The sequence below is a fragment of the Pinus tabuliformis genome, chromosome 7 (assembly GCF_031772625.1).
Source record: "Pinus tabuliformis cultivar Carrire ecotype Pingquan chromosome 7, CPIR1, whole genome shotgun sequence".
Classification (NCBI taxonomy): domain Eukaryota; kingdom Viridiplantae; phylum Streptophyta; class Pinopsida; order Pinales; family Pinaceae; genus Pinus; species Pinus tabuliformis.
This window is the reverse complement of record NC_142293.1, coordinates 421692007-421709587: the sequence shown is the minus strand read 5'-3', so window position 1 is coordinate 421709587 and position 17581 is coordinate 421692007.

The following is a 17581-nucleotide window of genomic DNA, read 5'->3' as shown; positions in this document are numbered from 1 at the left end:
CTTTCCTCTTCTATTCCATCGACATTTCAACCAATCATATTTGAGATAAATATAAATAAATTTTATTTTAAAATAATAAATTTAATTTCATAATGTTAAACTTTAGATAGATTTTAAATTTTATTAGTCAAAGAATAACTAATAGCAAGTGAATGAAAAAATGAAAAAATTATATCTTGCGAGTGGCAGTTATAATAAGTCAAAACAGTAAGAAATTGATGATATAGAAAAACTAAACGAAGAAAATCACAATTCTCTACTCAAGTTAAAATTTAAGTTTGGTGTGGTCGATATGCTCTATTTTGTACAAGTTCATATCCAAAACATAATTGTTATCTCGAACAAAATCATTAATGTATTTTTCTATGGTATAGAGGATTACTATGCATTATATCGCTCTATTTTGTACAAGTTCATATCCAAAACATAATTGTTATCTTGAACAAAATCATTAATGTATTTTTTTATGGTATAGAGGATTACTATGCATTATCTTTATTATGAACTTGACCAACCTAATACAAAATCAAGTGCATGTTCCAAAAGAGTTACATTTAAATATTTATTATTTTATTTTTTGGTTTTTTTAAAATATTTATTATAATAAATTTGATACCATGAACTACACACTTAGTGTTTGAAAGTCCAACAAATGTTTCAAAATTGTAATAAAATTTCATATACGACATTATAATTATTTCATGACTTATAATAAAAATACCTATACCATTATCGACGCAATAAAGTAAATATGAATCAACATGTTTGATACTATTAGAAAGATGAAATATGTGAGCAAGAAAAAACAGAGGTGATGTCATTTCCTTGGGTCTATTATTTGCATTTTAAAGTTTCATTGAGTCGCACATTCATGACTATTAATCTTCGTATTAAGTTTCCAATGTCATGTTACTATTTACATGCATAATCCATGACTAATTCTTTTATCATTTTACAAAACTAAGAGTGTCCAAGAAAAGACAATAAAGGAAATGAGATTATGGCAGGTATAGGATTTGAATACATTAGTATGGAAATTTAATGTGATGCCAATGATCATATCGATACAAGTTGAAAATCAACATAATACATGGATTTAAGTGTTAATAGTTGAGCACAAGCGAGACAAAACAAAAACTAGTAGAAAATGCTTCATGCCATATCCAACTCATTGTATTGATTTGAGGATTATAGTACATTAATTCGATCATTTGATATCTCATTAAAAATTGAATAGTGTATCATTACAACAACTCATCAAAGATAAGGTTTACAACTCATATCTATATATTGTCTTCATCTTTGTGATTATCTAGGGACTCATGGTATAACATTCCCCCCTCAATCACAAGTCCGAATAATTTTACCAATAACTTTTTTCATCTTCAATCTAAAATTGTTGAACTAAGCTTTAATAAAGATATCACAAAAAAATTTCCAGTATCTGAATATCTTAAAGTGAGCAACTGTTATGTCTAAAGATTCTCAATTAATAACTAAAATGATTATTGACTGTTTGTTCAGGATACCAGTTGCTATGCTAGAATTCTCAAATGATGATTTAATTTTAATCAACTGATTATAATTCAAATCTTGACATTGATATCTAATATTCCCCCCCTATTAGGTGCAAGGCAATAACTTTCATTCTTGTAAGGATCCAAGCTGGAGATTTTGATTCTCTATGTTTATTGGTTTTGTTAGTAGACCACTAGCCATCTTCTCTTTAGTTGGTGGTTTTTCCGATTTACTAATAAACATTGTCACTTCATTTGGTGGTTTTTGTTTATTGAACACTAACCATCTTCCATTGATCCTGGTTGTTTCTAGTTTACCATTAAGCATTTTGACTTGAACATTGTGGTGCTTTTGATGACCACTAACCAATTCAACTATAATATATGTGGTGGTTTCTCATTTATCACTAACCATCTTCACTTAAATAAGGTGGTGATTTTTTATGGCAACGAAGCAATTTGATTTGAGCAATATGTTGGTTTTTGGATTAAAAGAAACCATCTATACCTCAATAATTTACTTCCTCTCCTTCCTGTCCTCCCCCCAATCTTCACCTCAATACTTTACTTCCCTCCCATGACCCCCGGCCACCCCACCCCTTTAAAGGTGTAATGGAGTCTTTTTATATCATTTTTCTCTCCCACTTGAGGTGTGGAGAGTACAATTTTTTGACTTTAGAGTACATATATAATTATATCTAGGTTATGTCTAGACTCATCTAAAACATGTTATGTCTAGAATCATCTATAGCATTGCTTTTTGGCTTCTTGTTTTTTCCTTTTCTTAACTTTTTATATCTTCACCTCTGTCTTGGCTCGATGGTAAATCTTATGCAAATTTTTTCCATGTAGATTCCATCTCCGAGAATTTATCTATCCATAATCAACTATCTTCTTAATCTACTTTTGCATTCAAAATTTTTATGATAGGTGATTTGTGTTCCCATAATGAAAAAAAGTATCAAAATAAAAACATTGACTCTCCATGTGACCAAATCATAGAGAATGTTGTCATTTATTTTCAAAATTATGGACATCTTTAAGAAATATTACAATCACAAGTTGAACTAGTTTGGAGTGATACAAAATATGCAAGTTGTTTCCTTTTTCATATCCCAAGCCATGTTGATTTCTTTTGAATGATGTCACTTTCCATGGTGTGACAAACATCTTCAAAACCTTTATTTTTCCTTTTACTTCTTCAAATTCACATTAGTTGTTGTTGTTGTTAACATTCTTACTACTTCCTATGCCATATGTTGAATCAATTCACTACATGATTTCATATCCATCGAGTAATTTGGATCACAGTGAACATCACCCACCTCTATCATGTCTTGTGTGTCACAAGTTGCATGAAGTTGTTGCATAGTCTTTCACTACAACAAATCCCTATTATTAGCATTCCTTTTTACTTATTTTTTTGCATCTAGAGAGCATTTTTGGTGCTATTTGCATCCATTTATCAAATATGGTGCAAAACTTGACACAAAATTTGCATCGAGTTTTGCACCAAATCTTACACCAAGTTTAGCACAAGGTATTGCAATAGGTTTTGCACCAGGTTTTGCACCAAATTTTATGCCAAGTTTTGTGTCATCCTTTGCACCAGGTTTTGCATCAAGTTTGGCACCTAATTTTGTTTGACATAATTTTGCATCCTCATTTGCATCCACTTTTTGCACTTACACTTGCATCAACTTTTGCATTAACTTTTGTACCCTTTTTTGCATCCTTTTTTAAATCATTTTTTGCATCCATTTTTGCATCCCTTTTGCGCCAAGTTTTACATCAAGTTTTCTGTCTAGTTTTGCATATAATTTTGCATCTACTTTTGTTGCATCCACTTTTCCATATTCTTTTGCATCCATATTTACATCCTCTTTTGCATCTATTATTGTGCCCACTATTGCATCTAATATTTTTGTGCCACAATTGGCGCCTATTTTGGCACCTCCTTTTGCATCCACTTTTGATTATAATTTCTCATCCATGTTTGCATCCTCATTTGCGTCCAGGTTTTCATCAACTTTTACATCTATTTTTGCATCCCTTTTTGTATCCACTTTTGGATCAGGATTTGCATTGGGTTTTGTGTCTCATTTTGCATCTACTTTTGCATCGACTTCTATTGCATCCACTTTTGCATACAATTTTTTATCCACTGTTGCACCCATTTTAAAGTCTACTTTGTGTATCCCTTTTTACATCTTCGTTTGCATCGTAGTTTGATTCTTTTTTTGCATCTATCATTACATCCACTTTTACATCCAATTTTGTTGTGCCACAATTTGCACCATGTGTTGCACTTACTGTTGTACCCACGTTTGCTTCCAATTTTGCATCCATGTTCACATCCTCTTTTCCATCAAATATTTGCATCAAATATTGCATCTATTTTTGCATCCACTTTTGTGTCAAGTTTATGCATTGAGTTTTGCATATCGTTTTGTATCTACTTTTGCATCTACTTCCATTGTATCCATTTTTTTGCATCCAATTTTGTTTTGCTTGTTGCATGAATGTTTGCTTCCACTTTTACATCCCTTTTTGCATCTTTTTTTGAATATTTTTTTTTCTATTCTTACATCCACTTTTGTTGCACCATATCTTGCGCCTACCATTGCAACCACATTTTCTTCCACTTTTGCATCCACATTTGCACCCTCTTTTGTGTTCAAGTTTGCATCGAATATTGTGTATGTTTTTGCATCCCCTATTGCATCCATTTTTGTTTCATCCATTTTTGCATCTAATTTTGTGTCCACTGTTGCACCCATGTTTGTGTCCATGTTTACATCCCTTTTTTCATCCTATTTTGTATCCATGTTTGTCTCTTTTTTGCATCTAAGTTTGTGTCCTTTTCTGCGTTCGTTGTTGCATCCACATCTGTTTCACCACAATTTGTGCCAAGTTTTACGCCTACCATTGGACCCATGTTTGCTTCCACTTTTGCATTCATGTTTGCATCCAAGTTTTCATTGACAACTGCATCTACTTTTGCATCCACTTTTGTGTCAGGTTTTTCATGTTATTGTGCATCTACTTTTCATCCAATTTTACTTCTATTGTTGCCCCCATTTCTGTGTTCGCTTTTTCATCCCTTTTCTAACACTCATGATATTTTCTACATTGATGATATTCCTTATGGCATTGAAAAATATGAACAATTGATGACAATGTCAAGTCAACCCTTTTCAGATAGATATGAATAAGATAGATAGATAGAAGGAACTAGTATTTAGGTCTATATCTTTCTCCTTGTTTATAGTCTATATGCTTTAGTTAAGAGCTTAAAAAGAAGAGATCCTTTGGTCTTAAGTTAGAGACTCTAACAAAGAAAGAAATCTTGACAATGATGAAAATGAAGATGATGGTGATGACATGAATTGTGATTATGATGATAAAGACGATAGTGGTTACAATGACAATGATGGTGATGGCAATGATTATGATGATGACGATGCTAATGACCTTGGCGAATCTTCCCAATTTTTAAATATTGTCATTGTCATAATCATAAGCATTATCTTTGGTGTCATCATCCTTGTCATCATCATCATCATGATCATCATTTTCATCTAGGTCATCATCAAAAACAATAATGGCATGAATGATGATGATGTCCATGATGATGATTACAACAATGATGATAGAAATTACATTAATGATGATGATGGGGATGATAAAAATGACAATGACGATGATAACGGTGGTGATGATGATGATCATCGATCATCTCTCAAAAATAGAGTTGTTATTTCTCTTACGTATATCAATGTGTCCTAAAAAACCTTTTTCTAGCACTGATCACATTTTTTGGGTTGATGATATTTCTTACAACATCTATAATTATGAACAATTGCAAACAATGTCCATAATGATGATGATGGTGTTTCTGGGAAAACTAGTGTCTTGTCAAACTACTAGCCCTCTAGGTTTGGCAGGTACCCTAGAAACAACAGTTTAAAGCAATTCAACAATTTTTTCTATGTGTAATGGATAAGAGAAAGATAATAGAACCAACCTAGAACTTCCGCTTAATCCCTTGCTTGATCTTTCTCCCCCTTGATAGAGCTTGCAGCTCCTCCCCATACTTAACCCGCTTAGAGAGTACCTACAGAAACACAGCAACAACGAACCGTCAAAGCATCCTGATCTATTACAACATAAACATTACAGAATCAGATATATAATGAACAAATGATGGCATTCACAAATGATAACATTCACAATTGCACAATCATATGGAAGAAAACTTGAAGAACTTTATTAAATAGAAGGGAGAATTACAACCCAGTTGTCTAATCCAGCATCATCCTCCTAGCATCAATCCCTCTTCACCTCATGAAATAGCAAGATCACACCAACAATACAATGCTCCTTCCTTAATTACAAACTATCAGCACTTCCTTGCAATTCACAATATTCCAACCTCTAGATGTCTTAGGTGAGGGATCCATTTATAGATGTGTGCAAGGATGTGAGTCATCTTTGGGGTTTGATTAGTGTCATTCCACTTGTTACAATTGGTTCCACTTGGAGATTCTTGGATCTCTTACTCATCCCTGGGCGAATTTAGAGAGACAAGTGGCACAGGAGAAGTTTTTAGAAGATTCCATGAGCAACCACCTAGCAAACTATCTCGGACATTTTTCCATCCTTGCCCATCGCACCCTATAGAAGGCCAGAATAGTATGCATCGCACCTTGGCAGTGTAACACTCAGTATGCATCGCACTTAGCCAGTGGAGCAGTCAGTATGGTTCAGTTTAGGCCATTTCTTTCTCAGGTGGAACTTTTGGGGAATGATGTAGTCAGATGATTATGTTATTTTAGGGTATGAAACAACTCTTTTAGGGGTTGATGAGCCCTAGTTTATCAGCATATAATTTTGGGGTTGATGTGCCCAAATATGTCTATAACAGTTGCCCCCTAAAGCATGAAGTCATAAATATTGATGTTGGGTGAAATGCTTTACCATGAGGATCCGAGGTTTCAAACTGGAAGGTGACCTGCATAAGTTACAATACAATACATCTTCATAATATAATTTCATGATCTAGCTGAGGTAGGCATTCCCATGCTTAGCTTTATAAATTCATTTCATGTACATAGATCAGATAGTTGTCTGTAGATGCAGACTGATGATTCTTTAGATGTAGAGTCATCATCCATGGTTCAGATGACCATCTGTGCAGTGCCTTTGTACATTTGATGTTTTTATATCCCTGAATATATCGCAGCCCAGATGGATGAAACTAGATCTGGGGTCTTCAAACTCGTTCAATATTCGCTCGATGTACAAGTCAATCCATGTGAAGAGATGTTCTGAAGTCAAACATGGAAAGACATCGCCTGATTACTAGCCAATAATGTGAGCTGTTAACAGACGCGAGAGGAATCACCGATAATGATAATGACCCTCAAGGTACTACAGTACAATTCATGTGATGTGAATATACGATCTGATGTCGAACACCACGCAAAATCTTTCAATCAAAGGCCATTGATGTCAACTTGTCGTCGGAAGTGAGAAACTTGCCATTGATGAATGCAAGCTTCAAAGCACTAAGAGGGGTGTTTCTAAGTCAACTTCTTGGATAATGAGCTGATGTTGACAAGAAGAAACTTGTAGTAGGAGGGCTTTAATGTATCCCACATCTACGACACGAAATGAAGCAAGTGATTTCTGGAGGTGAAAACGATTTGATGACATAAGGTTCAGGAATGGCAGTCATGAAAAATGAAGGTTAGAGGTATTGCAGTGGATGAGGCATTAACTGGGCTGTGGTTTCTCAACTGAATGAATTCTCTTGAACATGTCGGTGACACTGAGATGGATTGGTAGTGTTAACCCCAAAAGATGGATGGTGTGAAAGACCAATGGTGAGATGACCGGTGAATGGAATAACTCAACCTGTCTCAATAATGGTGATGGAGTGAAAGTGTCATGTTTAAGAGTGACCTGCTACCATAAGTTTCTTCAATTTTTTTCCCTTTTTCCCTAGTCATTGTTGACTAGTACCTCTTTATTTTTGTCAAGCTTGAGGAGGATAACATATTCTTGTTCTATAATTTGCCCTTCGGGCAAACCTATCGCTATGTTTTAACGACTCTAGTGACAGTGAAACTCAGTCTTGTCTAGAATGGACAAGTTTGTCACTATTGTTTTAATGAGTTTAACGATAACGATAACTCGGTCCTTTTCATGTTTAGAGAGTTTGAAAAAGGGACGAAAAGAAAACTCTAGAAGTTCTTTTTCGTAAAATAATCCCTTAGGTCTGAAAAAGGATAAAATAATACAAAATGGATGACTTTTCCAATCACTTTAACGAGCCAAAAAAGACAAGCGCTCGAACTTTTTCGTGAGATAATCCCTCAAGTCCGAAAAAGGATAAAATCATACAAGAGGGATGACATTTCCAATCACTTTAACGAGCTGGAAAGGCCAATTGCTTGACAATCTTCTCATATTTAACGAGTCTGAAAAAGGTGTAAAGGAGACTCGATTTTGAGGAACGAGTGGTGTCTGGGGTAGCAACTGGTTCCGATGAATTTGGAACTTCTCAAAACATGGTGAATTTTGTGAAGAGGCTGGCTAATAAGACCACTCATTGAAACTGTTCCTCAAAAAGGGTAAAACAACCAAGTGAGAGCATATGATCAACCAAAGGGATGGAGGTGATGAGAGGTACACAACCAAGGTTCATAAGGCTGATAGAATGGAAATCACAAAGGTTATTTAGTTGAAGGTGGGTTCATTTTTTTACAAGCTTAAACCATGGGGGAGCTATGCTTGGATTCGGTTTCATGTTTTTACAATCTTGAAACAAACAAACTATGCTTGGTGGGTTCATTTTTTGACAAGCTTGAACCATGGGGGAACTATTCATGATGGGTTCATTTTTTGACAAGCTTGAACCACGGGGGAACGATGCTTGGAATCAGTTTTATTTTTGTGTTTTTGATGTTACCAAGACTAATCAAACTTATATGTGTGTGTAGATATTGGACGAGTGTGACCAGTGGCACGCTCACGGGCGGCAGATGACACTCCAGCAGGAGAGGTTGTATGGAGGGCCATCCTTCGGGATCTGGACATATCGGAGACCCTGGCAGCGTTGTAGGATTAGATGGAGGGCCTCACTCTCGGCATTCAGGATGTCAGGACCGATGAGTTACCTTTGAGGTTATAGCGCCATACTACTGGGGTACCGAGTCGTCGGACTATCTTGTGCATGATAGCACAGGCGGTGACATGTTATCACTAGCATCACTAATCTATGATGTTTTTCTACATTCATTTTGAGTTTCTTAGTCAGATGACCAATTTTGTCTTGGACACAAAACATTTTGTAAAAAATATAAAAAGCTATCTATTTTTTATTTTTAGAGCTTTATTTTGGCTAAGTGATGAAATCCTAATGCAAATGTTGATGTGAAATGCTTTCTTTACAAATGCTACAAATGTCTATTTAACACATAGTTTGCTAATGAATCAGTCAATGTGTTTAAGTTTCTGAAAATGTGTTGATATTGAATGGAATCAAAATGTCTTTCCAAAATCCTAACTCTTAGGAACATGCAATAAATAGCTAGGTTCTGAACGAAATAAATGCCAGTAAGCTGTAGAATGATGAGTTACGAATCTAGCCTGATAATGAGTTGATGTATGCCATGTGAAATGGCATTAGAGAGAAGTTCAATCAACGCGCTGTACTCAGCGATGTTGTTTGTCGATTGACCAATACATATCCCCCTGAAACTCACTAACTCGCCGCTTGGAGTGAAGATGGCCTAGGCCACAAAAGATAGGTTCTGCGTACTATGACTAGCTCTGTCGGCATACTCAACAAATGGTTCCAAAAAGTCCGACATCTGCAACAAATGCGAAGTGGATTACCTAAACAAAATGACAACTCTAAAAGAAAATACTCAAAAATGCAATAAAAGCATATGTACAATGAGTTTACTACACTTAATCAAGCATTGTAACATTTAAGACACAACCCATTTCAGGGCTGCAATAGTGGAATCCCATCATAATCGACTAGCTCGTAGGCTCCTTTTGTCAATACTTGTTTAACAATGTAAGGGCCCATCCATAATGGTTCAAATTTACCTCCTCCTAATTTGTCAGAGTCCTGATCATACAGCAAAACCAGGTCGCCTTCTGAGAAGACGCGAGGCTTGACATTTTTGTCATATTGCGCCTTGATGCATTTCTTATGTGCTTTGTTAGCCAACGCAGCATCACGACGGGTTTCATCCAGATGGATTAATTCCAAGAAATGAGCTTCTTCTTCAGAAGTTTCAGGGAGTAGATCGATTGCAAGCTTGAGGGATGAGATTTCACACTGAATGGGTAAGACTGCTTCCAGACCATACACCAACTGAAAGGGCATAAATCCAGTCGCATTTCTCACCGAAGTCCTATATGCCCACAGAGTTGAGTACATGATTAAATGCCAATTCCGTTTATGGACTCCAATCATTCTCTGCAGCATGCGCTTAAGGACTTTGTTGATTGCCTCAACTTGTCTGTTAGCCTGTGGATAATATGGAGTAGAACTATCATGGGATAGTCCTAATTTGGCAGTTAATTCGATCATCATGTGATTGCGAAAATGCAACCCATGATCTGTGACTATAGCCTGTGGTACACCAAATCTAGAAACTACATGATTAAAAAAGAAAAGAGCAGCCATTTCGCCATTGTTGTTCAATGTAGGCATTGCCTCGGCCCATTTTGTAAAATAGTCGACAGCGACTATAATATACCCATGCCCCCTGGCTGAGGTGGGGTTACATGTCATGAAATCAATGCCCCATTTAGCGAATGGGCCAACAGCAATGATTGGATGCAGTGGTGCAGGTTGTAATCTGGTTTTGCAATAAAAAATCTGACAAACATGGCAACTTCTGACTGCAATTATGCAATCTTTGAATATGGTGGGCCAGAAGTAGCCAGCTCACAAGATATTTTGTGTAGTAGCATAACCAGATAGATGCCCCTCGAAACTTTTTCGGCCTCCTCATGTGTGACGCACCTTCATAGAACCGTATCAACACCATGACAGTAAGGTGTATCACCAATGATTAGATAGTCTTTGGCTTGGTATTGAGTATGTCGCTGTTCAGAGTGAGAGGTGTTAGGCCTAAAAGTTTGGGTTTGGAGATAGACCAGTATATCTCCATACCACGGATCACTTGACGATATCAGAAACAGAGTCTCATCCACGATTGATGCTTGGGATGTTAAATCATTGGATGATGAGGGAAGGTCACAAAGTAACTCTGCAAAGACAAGAGGTTTCTTTGATTTGGATTTGGTGAATCCCAAATCAAACTCCTACAAAATGGCTATCCATTTGGAATATTTGCCCCCCAATAATTGACGCGACAGAATGTAGGTCATAGGGTTGCAATCTGACACAATGGTAGTTTTGCGAAAGAGAACATAGTGTCAAAATCTCTGTACTACTTGAACGGCTGCTAAAGCCAACTTTTCAACATAAGAGTACTTGCTTTTTGTATCATTAAGATTATGACTTAAATAATATATAGGATGTTCAATTTTGTTATCTTCTTGCACTAAAACCATAGCGATGGTTGTATCTACAGTGGCGAGATACAGGCTGAAGTCTTTTTGATAGTCAGGAGTGTACATTAATGATGCTTTTATCAGGGAATATTTTAAAACATCAAAGGAAGCTTACGCAACCTGACCCTAGTGGAAGGGTACCCCTTTTTTCAAAAGACGTGTATAACGTTTAACGAGTTCAGCATAATGTGGAATGAACCTCCTCAGAAAGTTAGCTTTCCCTTGGAGTCTCTAAATCTAAAGCAAATTTGAAGGCAGGTCAAGGATTACCTGAACCTTAAATGGATCGAGTCAATTTCTATCCTTAGAAACTACAAAACCAAGCAATCGACCAGAACCAACACAAAACACACACTTGTGCAGATTGAGTTGTATCTTGTAGTGTCGGCAACGTAGAAATATGGCTCTCAAATGCGGCGGATGATAAATCTATTTTCGCGAATGAGCTGGCAGATCATCGAGATATGGTTGAATGATGTGTTTGATGTCATGGAAGGCATAATTCATTTCCCTTTGAAAAGTTTCCCCTGTGTTCTTCAAACCGAAAGGTAATTTACAATATGCGAATGTGCCCCACAGACATATAAATGCAGTTTTTGACTGGTCCTGTGGGTGGATATTGATTTGATTGTATCTGGAAAATCCATCCATGAATGAAAAGATTTCGCATTTGGCACATTCATCAATTATCTGGTTGATAAAGGGTGTAGGATAGTTTTCCTTCGGACATGCTTGATTTACATCCCTATAATCAACGCACACTCTAATCGTTCCTTGTTTTTTCATTACGGGAACAATATTAGATACCCAATTAGTGAGAGGAACAGGGTAAATGAAGCCAGCATGCAAAAAATTTTCAAACTCTGCTTTAATGGCAGCAGCTTTCTTTGGATGAACAGGTCGAAGTTGTTGTCGTACTAGTTTGACATCTTGATACATCTTGATTTCATGTTCAATAATTCTCGAGTCAATGCCTAGCATTTCTTCATATGACCATGCAAAGACATCTCTGAATTCGTGGAAAAGAGTGCAGTAAATTTCTAGTTCTGATGGAGAATAAGATTTGCCAACATGAATATTCTCTACAATATTAGGTTTGTTCGAAATATTAATGGCAATAGTTTCTTCAATGTTGGACAAATTTCGCTCGGAAATCTACTGTATTTACAGAATTTAATAAAAAATAAAAAATTGAAGGATGATTGAGGTCATTTGAATAATCTTCATTGTCATCTCGAAGGTGGGAACGATGGTGGTAATCTTCCCATGGCATCTCTCCTATCATCATTGATTGGATGATTCCTTCTTCTGTAGAATGTATATGAGACCAAGGATCAGAAAAGGTGCCATATTCTAAAGACCTATCTACCCAAACACTTGTCGAGTGCTGATTCGGGTTTGCCGCCCAAGCTTAGAAAATTGCTTGCTACATAGATTTGATGGGGCTTGGCGGCAACACCTCGCGATGATCCTCACTATCAAAATGGTCGGAGCTCTTCTTAAACTTAGATGATGTAGAAGAGATCATATGACAGGTTTCCACTGTGGCCACTTCCGCAAGACCAGATGGAGGTGGGAGGGCAAAAGTACCCATTAAGGAAGGGTCTTTTAGGAGACCTACTCCGACATTTTGAAGCGATTGTGAACTTCCATGGATCAATGGAATGCTTCCAATAGCTTGTGAACTGTTAGGAAAAAAGGCTAGTTGGTCAACAATTGTTATTCCACCTTGGAAGGGAAATGTAATCTTTCTAAAATATGTAGACACAACGACAGCCATAGCATAAATCCAGGGCCTTCCTAGTAAAATATTGTAATCAAGGTTTCCATCAATGACCTCGACTTCAATTTCTACTGTCTTGCCCCCCAGTTCAACTTGAAAGCCACTTAAAATCCCATATGGAGTGTATGTTCTTCCATCGAATGCTTTTAATGTTGTTGATGATCGTGACAAGGGTGGTGAACCAAGAGTTTTCTAGCAACTCATCGACATAATACAGGTAGATGCCCCCTCATCAATAATGGTTCAATGAACAGTTGTATTGAGGGCTTTTACTTGTATAAGGAAAGCGAGTTGGGCTGGTAACTGAGGTGTATATCCTTTATGATTAAAGGCCACAATATTGGAATCCGTTGGATCAATCCCACCTATTGTTGATAGCAAAGCTTACTTTTGGGAGGGAAAATTTTGCAATACCTCAAGTTTCAACATAGCGGATGGTGATTGAGCCAGATCCTCCACTATATTATAATTCTAAGCGGCTCAAGCACGAGGATTAAATGTTGATTTATGTATGACTCCCTTTGGTGGCTTTATAGTTAATTCAGGAATAATGGTTGGAACAACTTCTAGCGAAGTCATTGTCGAACCATTAGGTTGATCTGTAGCCTGGTTGTTTGATGACGATGGATTCCCATAATCTTTGTTCCTTGTCAATATCAAAACATCATTTTTCTTGTTTGTGATGAATAGCATAAGCACCTGGAATGTGGAAGCATTATCGATAGTAGCCAGATTAGTTTCTGGGTTTGGAAATGAATCAGTCAACACCGCTGAGGTATTCGAAGCCTTCAAAAGTTTTGCAACTTCAGCCTGATCTGGACATTCTCTCGTATAATGTTCCTCGTTACATATCAAACATGGAAAACGAGGAGCTTTCTTTGCCCCAGTAGGGTTCTCAGATGATTTTTTAGGAGTGGAATTCTATTGTTTCTTCTTGTTATTTTTCCCTTTCTTCTTGCCCCCTGGTTGCTTCAGATTTTTGCCTTTGTCAGATGACATGACATTAATCTACGAGGCAAGAAGTTTGTCATTTGAATTGTGACTAGAAACAGCAAGAGCTTGACCAGATGGACCTCTTGTGGTTTGTGTGCTTGAGGCACCGATCACACCGTCACCAGCATGAGAGTCCCTATTCGATTTAGGAGGAGGTGGAATGGAAGAAGCTGGTCTAGGAGCATTAGGAATTTTGTCGTAGAGTGTGCCAGACTGAGTATAGATCAAGTCTAAATATTGGGCACGAGCAATGACTTGATCTTCAGTGACAACTCCTCCTTTCACCACATCCTCAGTGATAGATGGAATTAAGGAATTAATAAACCACTCTGCTAAAAGCTGATCAGGAACATACGTCTTTACCATTCGACGACGATGCCACCACTCATGAATGTGATCAGATATGTGAGTGGACGTGGTCTGTTTAAAATTGGTAAGGAGTTCTTTTCTTGTTCCGTACCTGATGGGCAACTGAAAGTGGGTTAGAAAAGCAGTGGCAAGGATGCTGAAGTTATCAAACGAAGCTCTAGGAAATTCAATACACCATTTCACTGTTAAACCAGTGAGCGTTCTTTGAAAATGGTGAAGCCTAATCGAATCATCATTTAGGGTGTTAGATGAGCACCACAAATGAAAAGTCATTATGTGATTCGATGGATCTTCGCTTGGATTTCCATTGAATTTAGGAATATCGGAGGGAAGTTTATGAGGAATCGCTGGCCACCAAGGGGCGTATGCAATTGGATCATTTGTCAGCTGATTCAACTCTGGTAATTTTAGAGTTGCTACAAAAGGCAACTGCTGATTCAGGTTAGGTGAAGCATACCTAGGATAAGATGGAATCGCCTGAGCAGTAGGTCTTTGCATACCAGCATAATGCATCTGATGCTGTTAACTTTGATAAGGTTGTTGGACATAACTAGTATAATGTGGTTGTTGATAACCGTTTTGAAAATGCGGCTGTCCAGTACCTACAAAGCCTTGTTTCTTGGGTCTTCGGTAGGCTTGATATTGACCAAATCCAGTTTGAGCTTGTAAACCAAGCCCAAATTGAGGTTGGGTTTGCTAGAATTGCAGTTGTTGGTATTGTACCATCCATGGTTGTTGGACCATTTGCTGTTGCCCAATACTGGAAGATTGACCAAGATGCAGATTGATAATACTTGTTTGTGCCTGAGTCATTCCAGATAAGGAAGCACTAACCTGAGGTTGCAATTGAGTCGTAGAGACAAGTGGCTGTTGTATCGCAACCTGAGAGACTTGATGTTGAGACACAACAAGTTGTGCTTGTGCTTGCGACACGGTCATAATAGTAGGTGTAGTGGGAATATTCGACATGGGTTGGATTGGTTTCATTGAATATACAACCCTTGGTTGTTGTGGCAGTATTGGTACCCAACCACTAGATGTAATTCCAATTTGACCTAAATTTTGTTGGAAACTCTCATATGGTTGTTCCCCAGGAGGGAACAATGAAAAGGCATACTGCCCTCCATATGGCGACAGTCCAGTGTTTAAAGGATATATCGGTCTTTGAAGACTGGTCTGCCCAAATTGATACTAGCATGCAGGATCAAATTGTTGAGTTTCAACATAAGAAATACCAGATGGGACTCCAGATGAATAAATAGGAGTAGACCATGTTGCCGAAGCAGCCCCTGAGTGGACTCCAGCTAGTGATTGATAACTAGCCGAAACAGATGGTATACTAGCAAACATTGTAGGAATGGCAGCAGAAAGTTCTGCCGTAGCTACATCAGATGACACATTCCTAGATGTTGATGGTTGCTTAGACATGTTTAGTCTATCCAAAAGATTTCCTAGCGATTCGACAGGAACTTGCGATAAAGGAGGATTAAAAGAACCAAACTCAGGAGTAGAAGGTTACAAATGAAACCCAGTTCCAAAATGTAATGGGGTACTAGATGGAGGATCCTCTATTATCTTCTCTATAGAAATCAGATTAGGTTGAAGATGTAGACCATTAGGTCCATAAAAGATTTCTAGAGCCGAAGAAGGTATAGCTTCTGCAGTGAGAGATACTGGAGGGGTGACACCTTCTAAATTCTGAAACTAAACTTCCAGATGTTCAGGTAAGTGAACTTCAGTCTCAAAGGGAGGTTCTTGAACAACTACTGGTTCGAATGTAGCCTCGGTTTGAATTGAGATGGGTTCTGGATCAACTCTAGATGGAGTTGTTTCAGGTATAGAAGTGTCTACTGTTACACTAGGATCAGTTCTAATGTCCTCTTGTAACTGCGGAACTTCTTCTCTGAAGGTAGATGTACCAGAAATGATCGGAGTAACTGTAGTCTCTGACGATGTTGAAACAAAAGTTTCAAATAAACCAGATGAATTAGACTCAGTTAAACGAGACCGTTTTGCCCAGATTGGCTTCGCTTCCGGAGTCAAAGACGGTTGACTCGCTAGTCTCTGCAAACGATGGGGTTTTGATTGACTTTCTTCCATGATTGCGGATTACTTGATCAACTCAAAATTAAGAGGAAAATGATGTTATTCTGAATTCAATTAATTTTAATGATGCTTTGACACAACTTTGCATTTTTAGTTCTTAATATTCGAGAAAAAGCTAAAGATGACTCTAGTCTCCTTCAATTTTTATTGAGCCTGAAAGGACAAGTGCTCAGATGGACCTTTTCTTTTAAAGAGTTGAAAAGGAACAAAAGTGACTACTCTGGAAAATATAAACAAATGGATTACCAAACCAATCGCAAAACTGCAATATACACCTTGGTGTTAAATTAAAGATAAATTACCAAGGACTTATGTACGGCAGTAAATCTTCCCGAATGCTATGTTCAGTGCATTGCGATCAATAAGGTGACAGACTCAGCTTCTTATGGATAAAGGATATAAGCCTATTGTGGTCTCCTAATATATATGTGACGGTACGGGGAGCACAAGTCCATGCTAGCACTTGTCGTATCAAGGAGGAGGAATCACCCAACCTTCAATGAAAATGATAGTTACTAGTTTTAATGACGTCGGAACACATCTCTAGCCTAGACCTCTAGATGTGTTGCGTTAAGTTCCAAAGCGTTGTTAGGTTCATTGAAATTTATTTAGAGTTGATCTTGTTTAGAGTTTACCTTTCATTGGCTCATCGCGTGATGTTGATTTGAAATTCCTAAAATGCAATCTACAATGATAAACAATCTTTGTTTATTTTGAGCAATGAAAATCCTAGCTACTAGGGAAGGAAGATTACAATTCTTTCAAACAATGAGCAAAAACCACACACTAGTGCATTTTCATAAATCATTTTTTCGCATGCAAACTAAAAAATTCTAAATGCAAATGCATGTATTTGTTTTCGTTCTCGTTAATGTGAAAAATGCCAAAAAGGAAAACTAAATGCAGCAAAGATCTAAAATGTTTAACTCAAAGCGACATTTTCAACAATTTTTTCTTCAAAATAGAAGGAAGACTAAACGACACTTTTCAATTTTGAATAAAAAATTCTTTTGACACTTCGAATATAAACAAATCAAACCAAATACATGATGAAAAGTTCAATCGACTATCCAGGGAAGGAAGAATCCATGACACTTCTCTTTTTGACACAAAACGACAATTACGACACTTTTTGTACCAAAGCAACAGATCGATTTAAGCAACTTTTCGACAAAGGATTGTAAATGATGAAAAAATACACAAAAAC